This window comes from Mustela nivalis (assembly GCF_964662115.1).
Source record: "Mustela nivalis genome assembly, chromosome: 6".
Classification (NCBI taxonomy): Eukaryota; Metazoa; Chordata; class Mammalia; order Carnivora; family Mustelidae; genus Mustela; species Mustela nivalis.
In genome coordinates this window covers 138,077,017-138,100,684 of record NC_139025.1, presented here as the reverse complement: position 1 = coordinate 138,100,684, position 23,668 = coordinate 138,077,017, and the positions used below count along the sequence as shown (strand labels likewise).

The following is a 23,668-nucleotide window of genomic DNA, read 5'->3' as shown; positions in this document are numbered from 1 at the left end:
AAAAAAGACCTCTGTGTGCTGTATGTATACAATCTACATTTTCTCACTGTCTTGCCTTTTTGTTCTCTTCATGGTGATTTTGATCAATAAAGATTCTTAATTTTACACAACCAAATCAATCCTTCTTTTACAGTTATGCTTCCTCTGATTTCCTATTTAACATGTCTTTCCCTATTCTAAGTTTGTCTCATGCTTAAAAACCTCAAAGATGCTTCTGCTTGCCTTATTACATGGGCCTGAAACATCCTGTATTTTGGGAAGCAGGAGACTCAACAAAAATTAAAATAAGAACGAGGAGAACAGAGGCTCATCTATAAAAACATTATACATTTGAAAATTACAGTATCAGTAAAAATGTTCCAGTTTAAAGGTTAATTGAAACTATATGGAAGTGGTTCATGGCAAGTCTTTAAGCCTAGACTGAAAAATTAAAGTTATTATACAGATTATGTATAAAAAATTGATTTATTATACATAAAAAATGGTTGCTGGCTGAAATACTCTGTCACCAGAGAGCTTACCTCTATGTGATTAAATTCTCCAAAATTTGTTGGTACTTTTTTTGTGGCCCAGCATGTGGTCAATTTTCAGTTTTATGTACACAAAGAACTTTTTTTTTTTTTTTTTAAGTATAGAAGAACATATGGGGCACCTGGGTGGCCAGTCAAGTTAAGCATCTGCCTTCAGCTCAGGTCATGATCCAAGGGTCCCGGGACTGAGTCCCACACTGGGCTCCCTGCTCAGCAAGGACTCTGATTCTCCCTCTGCCCTGTCTTTCCTCCCCGCTCATGCTCTGACAAATAAACAAGCAAAATCTTAAAAAAGAGAAAAAAGGAACACAGTGTAAAGAACGTTTACTCTGTACTTTAAATGTAGATAACAACACTCTAGTGTACAGAAAGCAGATGGCGCAGATGTTAGATGTAGCTACTAGAAGGGCCTGTTAATCTCTGATTCACTCTACTTCTATGGTCTTGCCTTTTGGGGGCTTAACACAAAGTGTTAAAATACCCATGACAGATCATTTATTTTAGGGACAAAGTGACAGGAGCACACTGGACCCTCCCAATTTTTAAGGGCCCTGAACTTTGACTTCTGTGTCCCCCTAGGTCTCTGAGGCATCCTGCTCCACTGTGGAAGTGGCAACTACCACCTGCGGAAAAGCAGTCATTAATGCCAGGCTCACCCTCTTTGAGGATCTGTCTCCAACATTCCCTGGATCTTGAGCCAGGAATTCTTCATTATTTTGTAGGTTCTCAAGTGCTTTCAAGCAGATTTAAAAAATATTTTGCCTAGCATTTGTAGGTGTCTTCAGTGGAAGGGTTGGTCCCAATAATCAGGTCTACTATTATCACAGCACAAGCTTAATTGTCTTGTCTTTTTTTAAACCTCAATTTTAATTTCATTTATGGAAGGTTTCATTATCCAAAAGCTCTTTTCTATATATCATCTTAAGACCAGAAAGAAGATTTCCCAAAATGTTTTATGATACTAATTATGAAAGATGCTTTTTCATGAGGAAAAAATGAAGGTTTCTATTATGAAATCACTTTGTGTAACCATATGTTACATACTAAGTTTAATGACTCACAAATTAGCATTTTAAAGGCTCCAGTAAGTCCTACAGTGAAGAAAATTACTTAGTTTTATTTTTTTTATTTTTTATTTTTTATTTTTTTATAATTTTTATTTTTCTCTTGAGAGTCCAATCTACTTTTTTTTTTATTAATTTTTTATTTTTTATAAACATATATTTTTATCCCCAGGGGTACAGGTCTGTGAATCACCAGGTTTACACACTTCACAGCACTCACCCAAGCACATACCCTTCCCAATGTCCATAATCCCACCCCCTTCTACCAAACCCCCTCCCCCCAGCAACCCTCAGTTTATTTTGTGAGATTAAGACTCACTTATGGTTTGTCTCCCTCCCAATCCCATCTTGTTTCATTGATTGTTCTCGTACCCACTTAAGCCCCCATGTTGCATCACCACTTCCTCATATCAGGGAGATCATATGATAGTTGTCTTTCTCTGCTTGACTTATTTCGCTGAACATGATACGCTCTAGTTCCATCCATGTTGTCGCAAATGGCAAGATTTCATTTCTTTTGATGGCTGCATAGTATTCCATTGTGTATATATACCACATCTTCTTGATCCATTCATCTGTTGATGGACATCTAGGTTCTTTCCATAGTTTGGCTATTGTGGACATTGCTGCTATAAACATTTGGGTGCACGTGCCCCTTTGGATCATTACGTTTGTATCTTTAGGGTAAATACCCAATAGTGCAATTGCTGGGTCATAGGGCAGGTCTATTTTCAACATTTTGAGGAACCTCCATGCTGTTTTCAGAGTGGCTGCACCAGCTTGCATTCCCACCAACAGTGTAGGAGGGTTCCCCTTTCTCCGCATCCTCTCCAGCATCTGTCATTTCCTGACTTGTTGATTTTAGCCATTCTGACTGGTGTGAGGTGATATCTCATTGTGGTTTTGATTTGTATTTCCCTGATGCCGAGTGATATGGAGCACTTTTTCATGTGTCTGTTGGCCATCTGGATGTCTTCTTTGCAGAAATGTCTGCTCATGTCCTCTGCCCATTTCTTGATTGGATTATTTGTTCTCTGGGTGTTGAGTTTGCTAAGTTCTTTATAGATTTTGGACACTAGTCCTTTATCTGATATGTCGTTTGCAAATATCTTCTCCCATTCTGTCAGTGATTTTGTTAACTGTTTCCTTTGCTGTGCAAAAGCTTTTGATCTTGATGAAATCCCAATAGTTCATTTTTCCCTTGCTTCCCTTGCCTTTTGCGTTGTTCCAAGGAAGATGTTGCTGCGGCAGAGGTCGAAGAGGTTGCTGCCTGTGTTCTCCTCAAGGATTTTGATGGATTCCTTTTGCACATTGAGGTCCTTCATCCATTTTGAGTCTATTTTTGTGTGTGGTGTAAGGAAATGGTCCAATTTCATTTTTCTGCACGTGGCTGTCCAATTTTCCCAGCATCATTTATTGAAGAGGCTGTCTTTTTTCCATTGGACATTCTTTCCTGCTTTATCGAAGATTAGTTGACCATAGAGTTGAGGGTCTATTTCTGGGCTCTCTATTCTGTTACATTGATCTATGTGTCTGTTTTTGTGCCAGTACCATGCTGTCTTGATGATGACAGCTTTGTAATAGAGCTTGAAGTCTGGAATTGTGATGCCACCAACTTTGGCTTTCTTTTTCAATATCCCTTTGGCTATTTGAGGTCTTTTCTGGTTCCATATAAATTTTAGCATTATTTGTTCCATTTCTTTGAAAAAGATGGATGGTACTTTGATAGGAATTGCATTAAATGTGTAGATTGCTTTAGGTAGCATAGAGATTTTCACAATATTTATTCTTCCAATCCAGGAGCATGGAACATTTTTCCATTTCTTTGTGTCTTCCTCAGTTTCTTTCATGAGTACTTTATAGTTTTCTGAGTATAGATTCTGTGTCTCTTTGGTTAGGTTTATTCCTAGGTATCTTATGGTTTTGGGTGCAATTGTAAATGGGATTGACTCCTTAATTTCTCTTTCTTCTGTCTTGCTGTTGGTGTAGAGAAATGCAACTGATTTCTGTGCATTGATTTTATATCCTGACACTTTACTGAATTCCTGTACAAGTTCTAGCAGTTTTGGAGTGGAGTCTTTTGGGTTTTCCACATATAGTATCATATCATCTGCGAAGAGTGATAATTTGAATTCTTCTTTGCCGATTTGGATGCCTTTAACTTCCTTTTGTTCTCTGATTTCTGAGGCTAGGACCTCTAGTACTATGTTGAATAGCAGTGGTGATAATGGACATCCCTGCCGTGTTCCTGACCTTAGCGGAAAAGCTTTCAGTTTTTCTCCATTGAGAATGATATTTGCGGTGGGTTTTTCAAAGATGGCTTTGATGATATTGAGGTATGTGCCCTCTATCCCTACACTTTGAAGAGTTTTGATCAGGAAGGGATGCTGTACTTTGTCAAATGCTTTTTCAGCATCTATTGAGAGTATCATATGGTTCTTGTTCTTTCTTTTATTGATGTGTTGTATCACATTGGCTGATTTGCGGATGTTGAACCAACCTTGTAGCCCTGGAATAAATCCCACTTGGTCGTGGTGAATAATGCTTTTAATGTACTGTTGAATCCTATTGGCTTGTATTTTGTTGAGTATTTTCGCATCTGTGTTCATCAGCTTAGTTTTATTTAACACAAGGTTTACCAAACATTGATAAATCCTTCTTCTCATAAAGTTCCAAGAAACATATCTGGAAAAATAGATTAGAAATCATTCTTTACTTTTAAATATTTTTCCCTCTAAACTTCCCTGGGAATCTTAACTGTTTAATCTTTTTATTCATAAAGAGTATATCTGGTATAATAATGAGTTTAAACTACTTTTTCCAAACTACTAAACCAAAATGGCATCATTGTTGAAAATGAGCTAAAACATATTATCTGGCTCTTCCTCACAAAAATAACATTTTAAAAATACCCATGGCAGATCATTTATTTTAGGGACAATTTATAGTAAAAACACTTTAAACCCATGTATGCTCTAAGTATTTCACATAAATACATGCTTCCAGTTGGTATCTTAGTTGACATAAAAAGTCTACTCAGATCTAATTCTGTTAAAAAGCATATATATATATATATATATATATATATATATATATATATATATGACATTTAGAATACAAGCCACACAAGTGGAGTAAGTAGAGTTACACGCAGTCTAGGTAAAATTGGCATGTACGAGTATCAGGACATACAATCTTGATGCATTATGAGATGCTGAGGTGTACCCTAAGAAGCAGGATTTATCTCTGTTTATACGTAATAATGTAAACAGACTTTTAAATAACTCACTAAAGGGGTGCCTGGGGGGCTCAGTTGGTTAAATGTCTGCCTGTGGGTCAGGTTGTGATGCGGTTCTGGGACTGAGCCCCATGTCCAGCTCCCCAGTCAGCAGGTCAGCAAGGAGGCTCCTTGTTTCTCTCCTTCTGTCTCCTCTCTCTCCCCCAGCCCCCCATTCATGCAACGCTCTCTCTCTCAAATAAATAAAATCTTTAAGTTTCTCACTAAGCACTTACAATATTTTAATACTTACTTGAATTTTAAGTTTTAATAGAAATACATGTTCCCTAATCATGATTATTAACACTATTAACACTAAACACATTAGTTACCTAAGATGGGGGGAGGAAGGGCATGGGAATGGAACAGAGGTATAAAAGGGATTAATACACAGCAGACTGAGATGCTTTGTATGAAGTAATGACGATGTGCCATGATCCCAGGAGTAGGATTATGTAGTCCTCTAAACATAAAGGTCACGACAGGGAGAGGAGGCTTATAAAAAAAGAAAAATGAATGAAAACAACAACAACAACAAAAGAAAATGTATTTTGATGATGACAAAGTCTGAGTTTCAAATTACGAAAGGGAGCACAGAAAAACCAAGCAGCAGAGACAGAGTTTAGATTTACAGTTGCATGGCAGATAAGAAAAAATATTGATAAAAGCTTTTAGAAAGTGTAAAAAGTACAAAAAAAAATGGGAATTGAAACACTTGTTTGACAGGAGTTAGAACCGTGTTTACAATATGCCAGAAGGATGAAGAAAAAAAAAGAAGGAAAGTCAAGGGGAAAACACATTAGAAATCTTCGAAGAGTTAAACTCCATGGGGGAGGGGGGAACTATTTCGGAAATAAACCAAGAGGTACTTACAATTAACATTAAATGAAATAGAAATTCTCGAGTCTAGCCTTAGCTAATCTAGGAAGTAGAAGGCAAAGTAAGATGGGCAGTACTGGGGGAGTACAAGCATATGGGAAGGTTTAACACAAAAAGAGTATGTATATGGGCATGCAAATAACTCAAATGAAGTTTAAATAAACCATAAATATTTGGAAATACACATATAAGTAAAGCAGCCTAATGTATAACTATTAATACTGTTATGAATTTTCCACAATTATGTTAAAAAAGATCCTACATTGGTCTTCTATAATATTCCATCCAAAGCACAATTAATATGTGGCAGAATTAGGCATTTAACCTACCACTATGTTTTATAACTTGTCTCAGCAATACGTTTCTTTCTCATCACCTTAAATTAAGTTATTCAATTATCTCTGCAAATCTCTTGAGGCAGAAGCTCCTTACATTTTAATAGAATGAATGGGCTGAATACATACAAGTGTAAATTTTTCTTAGAAGTGTCTGTGTTCAGAAGTCTCCAGGAACACACAATATCTAAATCAGGGAGGAAATTTTTTTTTCCAGATACAATGATGATACAATGATGACAACTATGTTTATCACAGATTAAGAGACCAAGACCACTTAATGTGATGATAATCCAAAGGAATACAGTTATTCTTACAACTCTTTGACATATATGCCATGTTTCTGTAATGTTCAGTTCATAGTGTATCTTTGCCGGCACTCGGAGGTTGGGCAGACATATTTAAACATGTGTTTAAACTTGCTAGTCATCTTTGGGATCCTAAAGTAAAAAACAAAAAAAAACTAACCCAATTTGGCTACAACTGTGACAAAATGTGGATGTTCTACACGTAGCCACCAAAACAATGCTTTGAAGACAAACTTCTTAATAATCTTTGTAGCTCTAGAAGCAGGCCCACCATTTCTTTGTTATTGCAACCTCTCCAAAAACATTTCATGCTATTATAAAATGTATCATCTGCTAATGATCTAACTTTTGGCAAGAATAGATGATACAGAAATCTTCTCCTTAAGAAACTAGCTTGATGTAAAAACTGTATGAAGGCAATTGCATCTTTAGCAAAGCACAGTATCTGAAAGCACTTGAGGAAGCACTCAAGGCCAAGGTATAAAGAACAGAGCAGGGATGTTATTTAAAAATGTTAGGTATTAGTAAAAACACCCCTCAGAAGAAAATTAAGTCTATGAAGGGACATGTCTGCTCTAGTCATATACCCATTTTTCCCTTATCTGGTATAAGGCCTCATTTGAGGGACAATATTCCCTTTATCTCATATAGGGCAGATGCCTAGAAAGACAAACAGGAGTAATTCACGCACCCACTGGACTGCTTCCAGCTCCATTTGGCACTGTGAGGTCTGAAGTGCTCAACATCCCACCTAAAAATTTTGGAGAGAGAACAGAGAGGGCAGAGAATGAACATGAATTGGTTTTCCTTATCTGAATGAAGTAAACTGCACTCCTTTCCTAAAAAGCAAAAATAAAAACTAGCCCTAGACTGAATCTGGCATAACTGTGTAATATGATATAGTTAAATATACATATAAAAGCTCACCTATCAAGCTCTGGATACAAATGCTTTCCTGTATCAATATCAAAAAGTACAAATTCCTAAGAATGGGGTCAGTGCTAACAGTACTATTAAATTTGGGACTTAAAGAAGAGGAAACACTGTATTACAAAGAATAAAGTCATAAATGCTGATTTTTGCTGAATTCATGAACTCTAACTCCAGTCAGGTACATCTACTCTCTTATTTTTGACATGAGTGACTCACACTCGAACTTTAAGTCTTTGCTCATGATACCCTAATTAAATTTTCTGCCTGTCAAAGTATGGTTTCCCGTGAAAAGGAAAGTTATAGATGGCAGATTCTGTATATGGGTCCACTGTACCCAAGAGGATGCCACAGCGCCGCAGTAAATCCTCAAAAATATTCCTTAAAATGGAATCAATTATGTGGCAGTGACTCTCGCACATCATAGAAAATTAAAGGTAGCGAAATAAGAAACTGCTTATGTCAGCAATTCTTTTTCTTAAAGAACCAGCAGAAGAGAGACCACTACACACCTGTACTGCCGGTACTCGGCGGTCTCTGAGGGACTCCAGGGGATACATTTCTGTGCAGCGTGGCTTGAGGTGGAGACAGCATGTTTGAATCTGCTAATGTTTAGCTGGTGGCCAAAGTTGGCGACACAAGTGAACTCCCTGGGTTAGTGTAGGACAAAGCATTAGGGCTGGTCTCAGGGACTGTGACAGACATTGAGAAGTTTTGAGGTGGCAAACCAGGCTGTAAATAAAGAACAAGGAAGAGAAAACTGTTAGTTTCATTTTCATCTATATTAAATAAATAACTTACGAATTTTAATTTGGATAAGGTAACTCCACAGTTATTAAAAGTTGAGGACAGGGATAGTTTCTTACTAATCAACTGGTAGATTTAAGTTGCTTTCTTCAGAATTACATTTGAACATGAGTATGTCTGACATAAACTTTTCAATTTCCATTTTATATATGAATACATATACACTACTATAAAGTGTGTGTGTGTGTATATATATATATATATATATATATATATATATATATATTTAAAACAGTCCTAGAAATGAAAATTAGATGTCAGAACCTGATATTAAAGTAGTGTTGTCAGATTTAGACATTACAAAATATATTGTTACCAAGTAAGCATAAAATGTGCACTTTAATAATCTAAACCAGTTTAGTAACATTACATTTCTATTGAGAGATTACAAATTTAACAAAAGGAGAAAATATGTACACAAATTATAAATTTAATACACCAAATGTGGGACATTATAAATCAGCCCTGGTTTAACTGACTGACATTCTTAATGGACAAAACTTAAAAAAATAATTCAAGTCATATATACAACACATGCAATCTGAGTGTGATGAAATGCAAAGAAACCATCTAAACAATAAAATTAACCGCTGAAAACCTATCTTTAAATTGTATGAAGATTAAGTTATAATTATAAATGCTATCTTACTTCCCTCCTAAGTATTCCACACCCCCTTAAAACAGTATTTGTCATTTCTTCTTGTATTTCCTTCGTAGACCATATATAATATACTTGTTAACCATGAATATAACAATTCTCTTTATAAAATCTCCATTATAGAGAAAGAAGAAAGCTTTCTTCTCCCCATATTTTAAAAGTGATTGCAAAGTGTGGCAACACTGCTAATTCAAAGTTGGAAGAATATAATTTATGTTCTCTATTCAATAGATTATTTCAGAAAGAAAATTATCATTCATTAACTGACATAAAACAATGGCTACATGACAAAAAAATTTTTTTTCAAAGGTAAAGCAATTTTATTTACACAATATTTTGCAGTTTAACATTTACTACAAAGTCACCAGCATCCATGTGAGGTCAGAAGGGATTTTATTTTATGTTTTTAAAGAATAATAACTGTATTAGCACAAAAATACTTCCTTAAATCTATTTTTCATGAGCTTCTTATAGTAAAGGACTCCTTTGAAGAGATAATCCATGATGTATACTTCAAGGCATAGTTTTTAAGAGAATTAGCTCTGACAATAAGATAAATATCAGAATCAGAACCAATTTGTTCCCTGAAGCCTACACTACAGATGCAGCTTTAGAAAATCAGATCCAAAATAGCTGTTTTAAGCAGCTCTTGCCAATGAGCTCCCCGTAAGAACTCTTTGAAGAACTATCAAAGAAGGATAACTCAAAAAACTACTGGTTTTCATGATGGTTAGATGTATGAGCATAGGAAAATTTTAAACCAAGTATTTGATTTGCAACCAGTTTAAAAACATTGCTTCCTTAAATTAGTATCAAGCCAAGCCTCTCTTCCTCAATACCTACAATAAAAGAAAAGAAAAGTTTGGAGGTATTTTGCCAAATAGTTTTTGGACATTTACAAAGAACCAAAGAGTAAGTTACTACTATTACATCAACTATACAAAATAATTAAAAATAATCCTGAAACATCAAATTTTGTAATAAATCTAATCACTTTATATTCTATAGTCTCAAGATCTATTAATGTACATGTAATATTTTTTAAGTCATGAGAGGGAAAGGGAAATCTTATATGAACCCTTTATATTTACGATCATGGAAATTTAAGAGCTAGAAGGGACCTTAAAAATTACGTAAGCCAGCTCATTCACTTTACTGATGAGAAAATTGGCATCTGAGAGGGATTTATGCGCCCTGTCCAAAGGTATAGGAGACAGTAAGTAGAACTTAGATTAGGATGCTTTCTCTTCACTTCCTTGTTTAAGACACTGAACATGTATTATTATAAGACTCCAACAAATTTATTTTGAAGTTCTGTAAAACAAACAACAACAAAAAAACCCTAACGAAATTTCTTCCCCTTCTACTTATTGGTATCATCACCCACTGCGAAAATAAACAGGATGCGTAGCCAATATCTTCATGCACAAGATAAAAGCAGAAACCATACTTTAGTACTCACTGCGATTTTATGATTCCGCATCATATTATCAAATTCTTCATTAATTTTTTTATATTTTTCTTCTGTATGTGGAGTTAGCACATAGGAAGTATCAGGGTCTGGGCTGTCGCACCCTGTGTTCCTTCTTGTTCAGAGCCTATATAATGAAGTTAAGAAAAAGGATCAACAAATAAAAAGTAGAGGTAAAGTAAAAGTACTTTCAGGGCCTCGTTTGAAAATAAAATCACTATCTTCATTTAGTTTGCTGAATCTGTCCTCCGAGAGTGGACTGTGCTCAAAGTAATCGTCAGCATCAGGACTCTCACAACCATTCAGGCCTTTCTTTCTTAAAGTCTGAAATACAATTGGAAAATTCACACACAAATGATACTAACTTGCCATGAGTTTTGTAAAATTTATTAAGAGAGCACAGACTGAATGAATTATTACAAGAGCCACTGAAATGGTTTTTAAATGATCACAAATGTACTCTAATCCTCCAAATAAGGTAAACCTTAGGTATAAGCAAAATTAATGCTCCCAGTGCACATTAAGAAAAAAAGGAATGTTAATTTATTTGGATTCTTTCTTCCCAAACTTCCTAGAGAATACTAAATTACTCACGGCTCTGACATTTACAATCTGAATCTGATTACAGCCTGATCAACACATCTGATAGGGCCAATGAGTGTGCAAACTGACACAGAAATGTATCAAAATGATGCTCTGAGAAGCTATCATAGTGCCTTTACAAAATGAACATTTCAGCAACTTCATCTACTGAAACTGCTTTCCACCTGAGTTTATCCTAGCCACCAGAAACAATTAGCATCCTATCTCAGTAACCTCATTCCTAATTTGTTCTTAAATACTATCATTTTCCTACAAAACTTAAAGGCAAAAAACTCAAATACTTATTTACATATGACAGCTATGACTCTTTTCTATGTAGAGTATAAATATTATTAGTGACTTTATTAGTGACACTGAACATCTATTGGTGTAAGATTGCAACAAATTTATTTTGAAGTTCTATAAAACAAAACAAAAAAACACCCCACTAATGAAATTTTCCCCCTTCTACTTACTTTTAAAGTTTGTAATAATATGTTAAACAGCATGTATCTTTCACCCCCTTGGCTACCTCTTCCTACAGAGCTCCTTCAGGGGTTGACCTAATCCACTGAACTGACTTTCTGGAAAACTTTGTGTTATGAAAGTATCTCCTAGACAATATGTTCACTTTTCCTTCTTATTTTGAGGTAAAAATATAATGAACCATTTGTTTTCTGATTTTTAATTTTTTTCACTAAAATCACCATGAAATGACTTGTTCAATATTTAAAAGAGTAGCTTTACAACCAAGGGCTTGACAATCTGTGGAATACTAATTTATTTCCAGAATGTCTAAATTTTTAAAAACCCCAATGGGTGTTTTTTTAAAGTAGAATTACAGAGTTCAACATTTTAAATAGCTTTGAGGCTGGCTGATTTTCTAATCAACCACTGTGAAGTTTTGGGAAGTTAAAATTTTCCAAGTAAACTAATGAAGTTTATTTAATTGGGAAACAAAGTTTGATCAATAAATTAGTACTATGTTTGCTAATTTATTCTTTAATGATTATTTAAATTAGATTTAAGATGCACTTAATTAATTCATAGTAATCTTGATATCCTTTAAAATATAATTTACAATTATGAATGCTTATTTTATAAGCACTGAAAGAATGTAAACACACAACAGGTTAAGATAGAAAATTATTTTCTTAGTTTCCCTGAAGTCAAATTATTTTAAAATCCTTTAGTCAATTTGATTTTTTTCATGCTTACAGAATCATAAAAAATCCTAAGTGCTGATACGTTAACTTCTTCAATTACTTAGAATGCACTAGGAATCCCACATATAGTCTCTGAAACCCCCACCGTAACACAATCACTAAACATAAGCATAGAGCAAACACTACCTGTACTTCCCTAACACTGGCCCCATGGCTCTACGTTCTATGGATATAACTAATCACATGAACTTTTATGTGTACTTATACATAAAAGGTCCAGTTATTTAGAACTAAGGGATGGAGACATGTATTCTCCCCTGCTCACTGTAGCAAGTTCTGCTTGCCAAAGCTCTGCAAGTTGCTATCAGCAATGAAGACGTTAACATTCAGAATATTGGAACACAATGAACTCTTATAACCTACACAGCCCTAGAAACAAAAATATAGTAAGTGCCTACACAGATTTCATCATGAACTTGTTGACTTATTCTAGCCTGAAATCTCCAGATATTTTCCCATCATATTCATGCATCTTAAGACTAGGGTGACCACCAACTATGTGCCTCTTTGAAGTCCTTTCAAATTACTGAAGAAAAATAATATGGCCTTTTAAAGTAATTACACAGAAGTTTTATTCTACAACAACAGGGTTAACCCTACTTGCACTCATAAAGAATAGTGTTCTGGTATCTCCAGCTCTGCAAGCCTTCACTTCAGATGGGGTTCCTGTCATTGTGAGGGAATTCAAGAGGCTCTATCAGCTCTGGAGATAACAAGCTCATGTACCTCTACTGGATACCCAACTTGCGTCTTCTTATCACCAGAACACAAAGAGTTGTTGTGAGGACCCAACTACCATAAAAAGACTTTTCCTGTCTTCTTTATCATTACCACATAGCTTAATAGTAAAAGTCTCTCCTGTGTCACAGGTACTAACACATGGAATGCTGTCATCTATTAACAAGCTTAGGTGAGGCATATAAGAAACAGGCTAGCTTCAATTATTTCACGTGCTTCAGGTCAGCCACAATAAAAACACTTGGTTAACGAAGAAAACAGTGTGAAAGGCTACCATTTTGAGGAATCTGTTGTTGTGTATTCCTTAAGAGTACTAGCACGGTGCACAGTCTCTGGCTATTACAGATGATTATTATGGTCCATTCTGAAGTAAATAGTACTTCATAAAAAGTACTTTGCTATTGTACATCAACTGACAGTTTTCAGTGACATTATGGCAAACTCATGGGGAAAGTTCAATTGTGCCAAAATAATTTCAAGTTTCACGGGTATGTATCATGTAAGTTGACTGAAGTTGCTTTTCTTAAATAATTAAGTTATTAATTTAAACTAACTTGATACAACCTGTTAAGTGTTCTTTTGTACCAGTGTTCTAAACATGTCTAATGATTCCAACTGCAAAGATTACTTAAATAAAATCCTAAAATGAATGCCCATATAATTTTCATCAGTGCGTTTCTATAAAAGAAATTTTATTTTTGGAGGGTTAGCTAAACACCTTTAAAAAACAAACATTTCTACTCCTCACAATAGATGTAAACAATATTATGATTTTAATGGCACTTCTTCTTATATTTTGGGCCAATTCGGTCAGGTACTTTCTGCATACTTGAACATACATTATAAAATGCAGATTTTAAATAATCAACGTCCTTAGCTAATATTTACCTTAAGTATTAGTTATCTAAGGACAGATTCTGAAAGCTTTTTAAATGGATCAAAAAAAAAAAAAAACCCCTCCTAAGTGTCTTTATGGAAAACTATGTATTGTTTAGGGCACATCCTTCCATGTCATCCGATTCTATGGGGTTTGTGCCTTTGAGCTATTTAACAACTCTGTAGAGATAGAAGTTAATTTGTTGAAACTGGTAATAATGGAAATTAATGTTTGTAGACATGCAAATAAATTCTGTCTGATGGTGGTTCAATTGACTTCTGTGACTACTGTGGAAGAGGTCAGGTCTTTTATTTTTTTGCACCTATGAAGAAAATTTATTTTGCCTTCTTGATGGGCTTGTGTATTTGTCTAATCTTAGGATTTATCTATTAACCACTTGTAATTTTTTCCAGTTTCCTCAGTCACTAATGAGTTAAAATCTTTTTTTTTTTTAAAGAGTGTGTGTGAGTGGGAAAGAGGAGCAGAGGGACAGAATTCTCAAGTGGTCTCTGCACTGAATGCAGAGGCCAATGCAGGGTGATCGCAGGACCCCCACGATCTCGACGTGAACCCAAACCAAGAGCTGGATGCTTAACAGACTGAGCACTCAGGTGCCCACGAGTTAAAGTCTTTGATTCATGTTCATTTTAGATTTGAGAGTCATGATTTTACTTTTGAAGAGTACTGTTTAACAGTAGTATAAAACTACCCTTGACTTATGTTTCACAGTAAATGTAAACTCAAGGGAGCTTCCCAGTAATTCTTGTTAGGATTTAGTATGTACTAAGCATTGGTTTTTAAAAGAAAAAACTAATGTGCTGCTAAATTTTTTGAAAATATTTGGTTAACTGATTAGTGATTTGTGTTAATTTATTATAGTATCAAAAATTAAGGAGAGATGATCAGAGAAGGCTGGTAACCTTTCAGTATTCTTCTTCAAGAAATAAAAGAGTAATCCTTAATTCTTGTGGTAATTCATAAATTAAATGCTATTCCTATCACAGTATTAAGAGTACAACAGTCTACAACAACAAACCCACAATCTTCTGAGGCAGGGTTCCTCTCCATCTGAAGCAAGTGAGTTCTAAGGTGAAATTTGAGCTGCTAGAAGACTGGGTGGTGTTTTACATATATGAATTTCCAAGGGAGGGGCACCTGGGTGGCTCAGTTGGTTAAGCGTCTGCCTTCGGCTCAAGTCATGATCCCAGTGTCCTGGGTCAAGCCCTGCATTGGGCTCCTTGTTCAGCAGAAAGCCTGCTTCTCCCCCTCTCGCTCTACCTGAGGCTTCCCCTGCTTGTGCTCTCTCAAATAAACAAATAAAATCTTAAAACAAAAAAACAAAAAACAAAAAACAAAACTTCCAAGGGACAAGGGATCCCTGTATCACATCCACAGTTTATGAGCTGGAAATGCCCAAATTAAACTTAAAAGAGGTGGGTCGTTTTTTTTTTTTTTTTGTATTAATTAAATGAGTTTTAACTAAATGAAGAGGAACTTAAAAACTTCTATTGATTAAAGGCCCTACCAATAGGAAGGCTCTGAAATTTAAAACATTTCCATCAATTTATGGAAAAAACAATGAAAATTACATCCTGGCTAGAACTTTCATTCAGGTTTATCTACCTTTGTTCTTTGACAAAGCTATATTACAACTCTGTAGGGATGGATGTTAATTAACTTGCAGAAAATGAATAATAACTGCAAATAACTCCTGTTCATAGAAATTGTTTCCTGTGGGATGTCACTGATTATCACCTTGTGGATACTGACCTGTTTTCTTGCATTTTTAAATTCACTTCAGCATTCTTTAACCACTATTACATGGTATTTTGAGTTCTTTGAACTGGCTGTAACATCTTACTGGTGTACTCATTCGTTAAATAAAATCTTTGATGCCTGTTCATTCTATAGTTGTAAGAGTAATGATTATGCTTTCTTTCACATCTAACCTAACATTTTGAAGACCTATAGTCTCAACTGCCTGTTGCACATTTTCATTTGGATATCTGGCTACTCTATTTCAATGGAACTCACTACCTCTCATTAAACAGATCCCCTCTTCAGACTTACCCTTCTCCAGTCAACACAGAAAGCAATCTTGTGGTGCATGCTTTGTTTTCTCCCCCACAATTCACAGGGAACACCAAGTTTTATAGATTATAGTTATTTCCACTGCCACCATATTCAACACAGGCCTGTGCTGCTTTATATCTAGATGCTTAGAATATACCCTTGTACTTTTTCTACTCTCTTTTCTAATCTGTCCCATAACTTGTTAGAGATTCGGGTCTCCTCAAAACCACTTTGTATTATCACACCTGTTTTAAATCTTTGATGCTTCTCTAGAATCTAAAGCAGCAGTCTCTAAGACTTAGATTAGCTACCCCATCCAGACACATATTTTATGCACAGCCCCCAAAATATGCATACATTTTGCAATTTATATGCATAAATTAATCCTTTTAATATTAATAAGCACATTTTAGAGTAGAATTTCTAATATTTTCTTCCTAAACCGCAAGAGACTGTTTTACATATCTTACATCCCTCTTTGGAAATAACAGATACAGAATACAGAACCAAAATTCCTTAGCCTAACTGCAAGTCACCAACAGCCTAGCTCCTACTTACTGGCTCACTTGTTTAAAACCCTGCCCTCTTTTCTGTAGGACTGTTTTATAGCTCACTATGGCCTGTGGCCTTGTTTGAACCCCATCTTCCATGAAACTTTTCCCCTACTACTTCCCTACAATAAAATTCTAAGAGCACTTATTCAATAGAACATTCATTTATTTATACTACCTTGTACTGACCTATCTAATGTACCCTCAACTAATACGTGAACTTTCAAGTCAAAGACTGAAGTCTAGACTGCTTTACATTTTTCTGAATCTAGACAAACAAGGTGGTAGACAAGCATAAAATATTTATTTATTAATACTTGCAAGATAAAAAAAAAAGGCAAAGAACGAGATCAGGATGCTATGACAAGTTCCTTTAGAAGTCTTCTAAAACATAAAGTTATGAATTTGTAAAAATACATAATAAGGCAATCTAAAAATATTAGTTTGTACCAGATGGATCCACAGAAATTGTTGTATTTGGCTACTTTTGAACTATGAGAAAAAATATAATTTCATAGGTATAATTTCTTAAATTCATACATGTATTTAACTTTTATATTCTGAAAGCTGCTGGGAGATGCCCCAGTGGGCTTTTGGATAATATAGAATAGAACTGGTAGTGCAAGAGAACATCTCTTACACTGTGTGTGTATAGTCTTTACCAAACAAAGGTTTTGATTCTGGATCTTATTTTGAGCCCAGCAGGTTGGAATACAAACTTGGTAACCTGAAAAACAAAAGTCATACTTTTCTAGAGTAGAAAAATTCATACCATCTATAGAGAACCAACCCAGTTTTTAAAAAAAATCTTATTAGTACTAAGATAGAGGTCCCACAGCTCACCAACCCTTTTCTCCCACTGAGACAAAAGACAGTAAGATAAATAAAGCTTTTTTTAAATTTGGAAATTATACTCTGATTATAAAAATGGTTAACTGGAAAAGTACCCAGAACATCAATTATTTTTACATAAAGCCTTTGCCAGAGTCATCCAGCAAACCAGGGTTGGTGGCAGAGATGACACACCATACAGACCTTGAGATGGAGCTCCTGGTGTCAAGCCTTTAGAACACCCGGTATTCCTGCCTGCCTTGGGTGCCACGTGACTGTATTCTCTCAATAAATTCTCCTTTAGGGGTATCTGGGTGGCGCAGTTAATTAAACATCTGCCTTTGACTCAGGTAATGGTCTCCAGGTCCTAGGATCGAGCCCTGAAGCAGGCTCTCTGCTCAACAGGGAGCCTTCTTCGCCCTCTCCTTCGGCCCCTCTTCCCTGCTTGTGCTCTCTCTTTCAAATAAATACAATCTTTTTTTAAAAAATGATAAATTCTTCTTTAGCTTGAGTTACTTTAAATGGATATCTAGTTCTTAGAATCAAAGAACCTTGATGAAAAAAATTATCATAATCCTTTAGGTCATATATTAGTGGTCTCTTATCTAAGTCCTATAATTCCCAAAACAAGTCTGGCTAGTGCCCCCACTACTCTGAGCTCAGAAAGGATCCCAAACCTGGAAGTAAGATGCCTGAGCAGTGCTTACTGTTTCTAGCCAAAGATAATTGATTCAAATAATGGTACATATACCAACAAAGATCCTTAAAGTGCTGTATTGTTCTACTTACAAAGCATCACCGACCCTATTTCTCAAGTTCAAGGAAGCAGATACAGAATTCTCGGTATATAGCACAGCGTGGCAGGTCCTATAATTCATTTTCTAGCCTATATTATTAAATCTGCTAGTGACAGTGGAGATGGAAAGGATAAGGAAATGGTGGAAAGGAGACAGGGAAAAGAAACTCAAGACAAAAACAATGCTGTTTACTTTTTTCCCTAAGTATATCCAAGTTTTCTTTTATACAATAAATTTAAAAAAGCAAACATATTTCAAAATGGGTTGTATACAAAAGGTGGTCAATTTTAAACAGCTTTTTTTTTTTTAGCTTACATGCTCTTATCCCCAAAAAACAATGTATTTATAATTTTAGATACGCTTATTCTCCATGGAAATTACATATATGCATGTGTATATATAGAGATATTATATAAATACATATACATAAAATCATGTTACCATAATATTTTATTTTTTAATAAAGAAATCTAGTACTCATGATATTTTTCACTGTAAATAAGTTTAAATATTTAAACTCTAGGAAGTCTGAAATAAGAACTGATAAAAATCCCGACCGGCGGGGTGAGGGACGCCTGGGTGGCTCAGTCAGTTAAGCAGCTGCCTTCGGCTCAGGTCATCATCCCAGCGTTCTGGGATCGAGTCCCACATCGAGGCTCCTTGCTCAGTAGGGAGCCTGCTTCTCCCTCTGCCTGCCACTCTGTCAGCCTGTGCTCACTCGCTCCCTCGCTCTCTGACAAGTAAATAAATAAAATCTTAAAAAAAAAAATCCCAGGGAGGAGTCAAGATGGTGGAGAAGTAGCAGGCTGAGACTACTTCAGCTAGCAGGAGATCAGCTAGATAGCTTATCTAAAGATTGCAAACACCTGCAAATCTATCAGCAGATCGAAGAGAAGAAGAACAGCAATTCTGGAAACAGAAAAACAACCACTTTCTGAAAGGTAGGACTGGCGGAGATGTGAATCCAAAGCGATGAGAAGATAGACCCCGGGGGGAGGGGCCAGCTCCGGAAAGGGGCGGAGCAACGGAGCACAAAATCAGGACTTTTAAAAGTCTGTTCCACTGAGGGACATCGCTCCAGAGGCTAAACCGGGGTGAAGCCCACGTGGGGTCAGCGTGGCCTCAGGTCCCGCAGGGTCACAGAAGGATCTGGGGTGTCTGAGTGTCACAGAGCTTGCGGGTTTTGGAACGGGAAAACCAGCTACAGAGACAGAGCGGACAGTAAGCTCACAGCTCGGTGTTACCTTGAACCAGCCACAGGCACGGTGAGCTCGGAGCACGGCTGGAGGTCAAGCAGATGGGAGTAACTGGGCGCTGTTCTCTGAGGGCACACTGAGGAGTGGGGCCCCGGGCTCTCGGCTCCTCTGAGCTGGAGACCAGGAGGCCGCCATTTGTATTCCCGTCCTCCGGAAATCTACGGAAAGCGCCCAGGGAACAAAAGCTCCTGAAAGCAAACCCGAGCGGATTACTCAGCCTGGCCCCTGGTAAGGGTGGTGCAATTCCGCCTGGAGCAAAGACACTTGAGAATCACTACACCAGGGCCTTCCCCCAAAAGATGAACAAGAAATCCAGCCAAGACCAAGTTCACCTACCAAGGAGTGCGGTTTATAATACCAAAGAGAGTAGCAGAATTCCAGAGGAGGAGAAAGCAAAGCACGGAACTCATGGCATTATCCCTGTGATTTTTTTTAGTCTCGCAGTTAATTTAATTTTTTTTTTCTCGCCTTCTGGTAAAATTTTTTTTTACCTTTTACCCTTTTTTTAATGTTTTTAAACTAGTTTATCTAATATATATATATTTTCTTTTTTATATTTTTCTTTATTTGTTTTCTTTTCTAAAATTTTTTTCTTTTTTTTTCTTTCTTCCTTTTTGAACCTCTTTTTATCCCCTTTCTCCCCCTTCACGATTTAGGATCTCTTCTGATTTGGTTTAAGCATATTTTCCTGGGGTTGTTGCCACCCTTTTAGTATTTTACTTGCTCGTTCATAAACTCTTATCTGGACAAAATGACAAGGCAGAAAAATTCACCACAAAAAAAAGAGCCAAGAGGCAGTACCGAAGGCTAGGGACCTAATCAATACAGACATTGGTAATATGTCAGATCTAGAGTTCAGAAGGACAATTCTCAAGGTTCTAGCTGGGCTCAAAAAAGGAATGGAAGATATTAGAGAAACCCTCTCGAGAGATATAAAAGCCCTTTCTGGAGAAATAAAAGAACTAAAATCTAACCAAGTTGAAATCAAAAAAGCTATTAATGAGGTGCAATAAAAAACGGAGGCTCTCACTGCTAGGATAAATGAGGCAGAAGAAAGAATTAGTGATATAGAAGACCAAATGACAGAGAATAAAGAAGCTGAGCAAAAGAGGGACAAACAGCTACTGGACAACGAGGGGAGAATTCGAGAGATAAGTGACACCATAAGACGAAACAACATTAGAATAATTGGAATTTCAGAAGAAGAAGAAAGAGAGAGGGGAGCAGAAGGTATACTGGAGAGAATTATTGGGAAGAATTTCCCCAATATGGCAAAGGTAACGAGCATCAAAATTCAGGAGGTTGAGAGAACACTACTCAAAGTCAATAAGAATAGGCCCACACCCCGTCACCTCAGTGACAAAGAGAAAATCCTGAAAGCAGCCTGGGAAAAGAAGTCTGTAACATTCAATAGTAAAAGTATTAGATTGGCAGCTGACTTATCCACAGAGACCTGGCAGGCCAGAAAGAGCTGGCATGATATTTTCAGAGCACTAAAGGAGAAAAACATGCAGCCAAGAATACTATATTCAGCTAGGCCATCATTGAAAATAGAAGGAGAGATTAAAAGCTTCCAGGACAAACAAAAACTGAAAGAATTTGCAAACACCAAACCAGCTTTACAGGAAATATTGAAAGGGGTCCTCTAAGCAAAGAGAGAGCCTACAAGTGGTAGATCAGAAAGGAACAGAGACCATATACTGTAACAGTCACCTTACAGGCAATACAATGGCACTAAATTCATATCTCTCAATAGTTATCCTGAATGCTAATGGGTTAAATGCCCCTGTCAAAAGACACAGGGTATGAGAATGGATAAAAAAAACAAAACCCATCTATATGTTGCCTCCAAGAAACTCATTTTAAGCCCGAAGACACCTCCAGATTTAAAGTGAGGGGGTGGAAAATAATTTACCATGCTAATGGGCATCAGAAGAAAGCAGGAGTGACAATCCTTATATCAGATCAATTAGATTTTAAGCCAAAGACTATAATAAGAGATGAGGAAGGACACTATATAATACTCAAAGGGTCTGTCCAACAAGAAGATTTAACAATTTTAAATATCTATGCCCCCAACGTGGGAGCAGCCAACTATATAAATCAATTAATAACAAAATCAATGAAACACATCAACACTAATACAATAATAGTAGGGGACTTTAACACTCCCCTCACTGAAATGGACAGATCATCCAAGCAAAGATCAGCAAGGAAATAAAGGCCTTAAATGACACACTGGACCAGATGGACATCACAGATATATTCAGAACATTTCATCGCAAAGCAACAGAATACACATTCTTCTCTAGTGCACATGGAACATTCTCCAGAATAGATCACATCCTCAGTCCTAAATCAGGACTCAACATGTATCAAAAAATTGGTATCACTCCCTGCATATTTTCAGACCACAATGCTCTAAAGCTAGAACTCAACCACAAAAGGAAGTTTGGAAAGAACCCAAATACATGGAGACTAAACAGCATCCTTCTAAAGAATGAATGGGTCAACCGGGAAATTAAAGAAGAATTGAAAAAAAATCATGGAAACAAATGATAATGAAAATACAACGGTTCAAAATCTGTGGGAAACAACAAAGGCAGTACTGAGAGGAAAATATATAGTGGTACAAGCCTTTCTCAAGAAACAAGAAAGGTCTCAAATACACAACCTCACCCTACACCTAAAGGAGCTGGAGAATGAACAAGAAAGAAACCCTAAGCCCAGCAGGAGAAGAGAAATCATAAAGATCAGAGCAGAAATCAATGAAATAGAAACCAAAAAAACAATAGAACAAAACAACGAAACTAGGAGCTGGTTCTTTGAAAGAATTAATAAAATTGATAAACCCCTGGCCCGACTTATCAAAAAGAAAAGAGAAAGGACCCAAATAAATAAAATCATGAATGAAAGAGGAGAGATCACAACTAATACCAAAGAAATACAAACTATTATAAGAACATACTATGAGCAACTCTACGCCAACAAATTTGACACTCTGGAAGAAATGGATGCATTCCTTGAAACATATAAACTACCACAACTGAATCAGGAAGAAATAGAAAGCCTGAACAGACCCATAACCAGTAAGGAGATTGAAACAGTCATTAAAAATCTCCAAACAAACAAAAGCCCAGGGCCAGACGGCTTCCCAGGGGAATTCTACCAAACATTTAAAGAAGAATTAATTCCTATTCTCCTGAAACTGTTCCAAAAAATAGAAATGGAAGGAAAACTTCCAAACTCATTTTATGAGGCCAGCATCACCTTGATCCCAAAACCAGACAAGGATCCCATAAAAAAAAAGAGCTATAGACCAATATCCTTGATGAACACAGATGCGAAAATTCTCACGAAAATACTAGCCTATAGGATTCAACAGTACATTAAAAGGATTATTCACCACGACCAAGTGGGATTTATTCCAGGGCTACAAGGTTGGTTTAACATCCGCAAATCAGTCAATGTGATACAACACATCAATAAAAGAAAGAACAAGAACCATATTATACTCTCAATAGATGCTGAAAAAGCATTTGACAAAGTACAGCATCCCTTCCTGATCAAAACTCTTCAAAGTGTAGGGATAGAGGGCACATACCTCAATATCATCAAAGCCATCTATGAAAAACCCACCGCAAATATCATTCTCAATGGAGAAAAACTGAACGCTTTTCCGCTAAGGTCAGGAACACGGCAGGGATGTCCATTATCACCACTGCTATTCGACATAGTACTAGAGGTCCTAGCCTCAGCAATCAGACAACAAAAGGAAATTAAAGGCATCCAAATTGGCAAAGAAGTAGTCAAATTATCACTCTTTGCAGATGATATGAAACTATATGTGGAAAACCCAAAAGACTCCACTCCAAAACTGCTAGAACTTGTACAGGAATTCAGTAAAGTGTCAGGATATAAAATCAATGCACAGAAATCAGTTGCATTTCTCTACACCAACTACAAGACAGAAGAAAAAGAAATTAAGGAGTCAATCCCATTTACAATTGCACCCCAAACCATAAGATACCTAGGAATAAACCTAACCAAAGAGGCACAGAATCTATACTCAGAAAACTATAAAGTACTCATGAAAGTAATTGAGGAAGACACATGCTCCTGGATTGGAAGAATAAATATTGTGAAAATGTCTATGCTACCTAAAGCAATCTACACATTTAATGCAATTCCTATCAAAGTACCATCCATCTTTTTCAAAGAAATGGAACAAATAATGCTAAAATTTATATGGAACCAGAAAAGACCTTGAATAGCCAAAGGGATATTGAAAAAGAAAGCCAATGTTGGTGGCATCGCAATTCCAGTCTTCAAGCTCTATTACAAAGCTGTCATCATCAAGACAGCATGGTACTGGCACAAAAACAGACACATAGATCAATGGAACAGAATAGAGAGCCCAGAAATAGACCCTCAACTCTATGGTCAAATAATCTTCGACAAAGCAGGAAAGAATGTCC

General features: G+C 36.3%; 1 pseudogene across 1 annotated transcript in view; it reads right to left on the bottom strand.

Annotated features, from left to right (window-relative positions):
- LOC309867647 (myocyte-specific enhancer factor 2A-like) overlaps positions 1-23,668 on the bottom strand; it is a 1,299,761-nt pseudogene that overhangs the window by 566,272 nt on the left and 709,821 nt on the right. The window contains exons 3-5 of the transcript in view: positions 10,452-10,583; positions 7,836-8,055; positions 7,085-7,144 (exon numbers count right to left, since the gene is read on the bottom strand). The product of the transcript in view is annotated as a myocyte-specific enhancer factor 2A-like (transcript). The remainder of the gene's footprint in view (positions 1-7,084; positions 7,145-7,835; positions 8,056-10,451; positions 10,584-23,668) is intronic.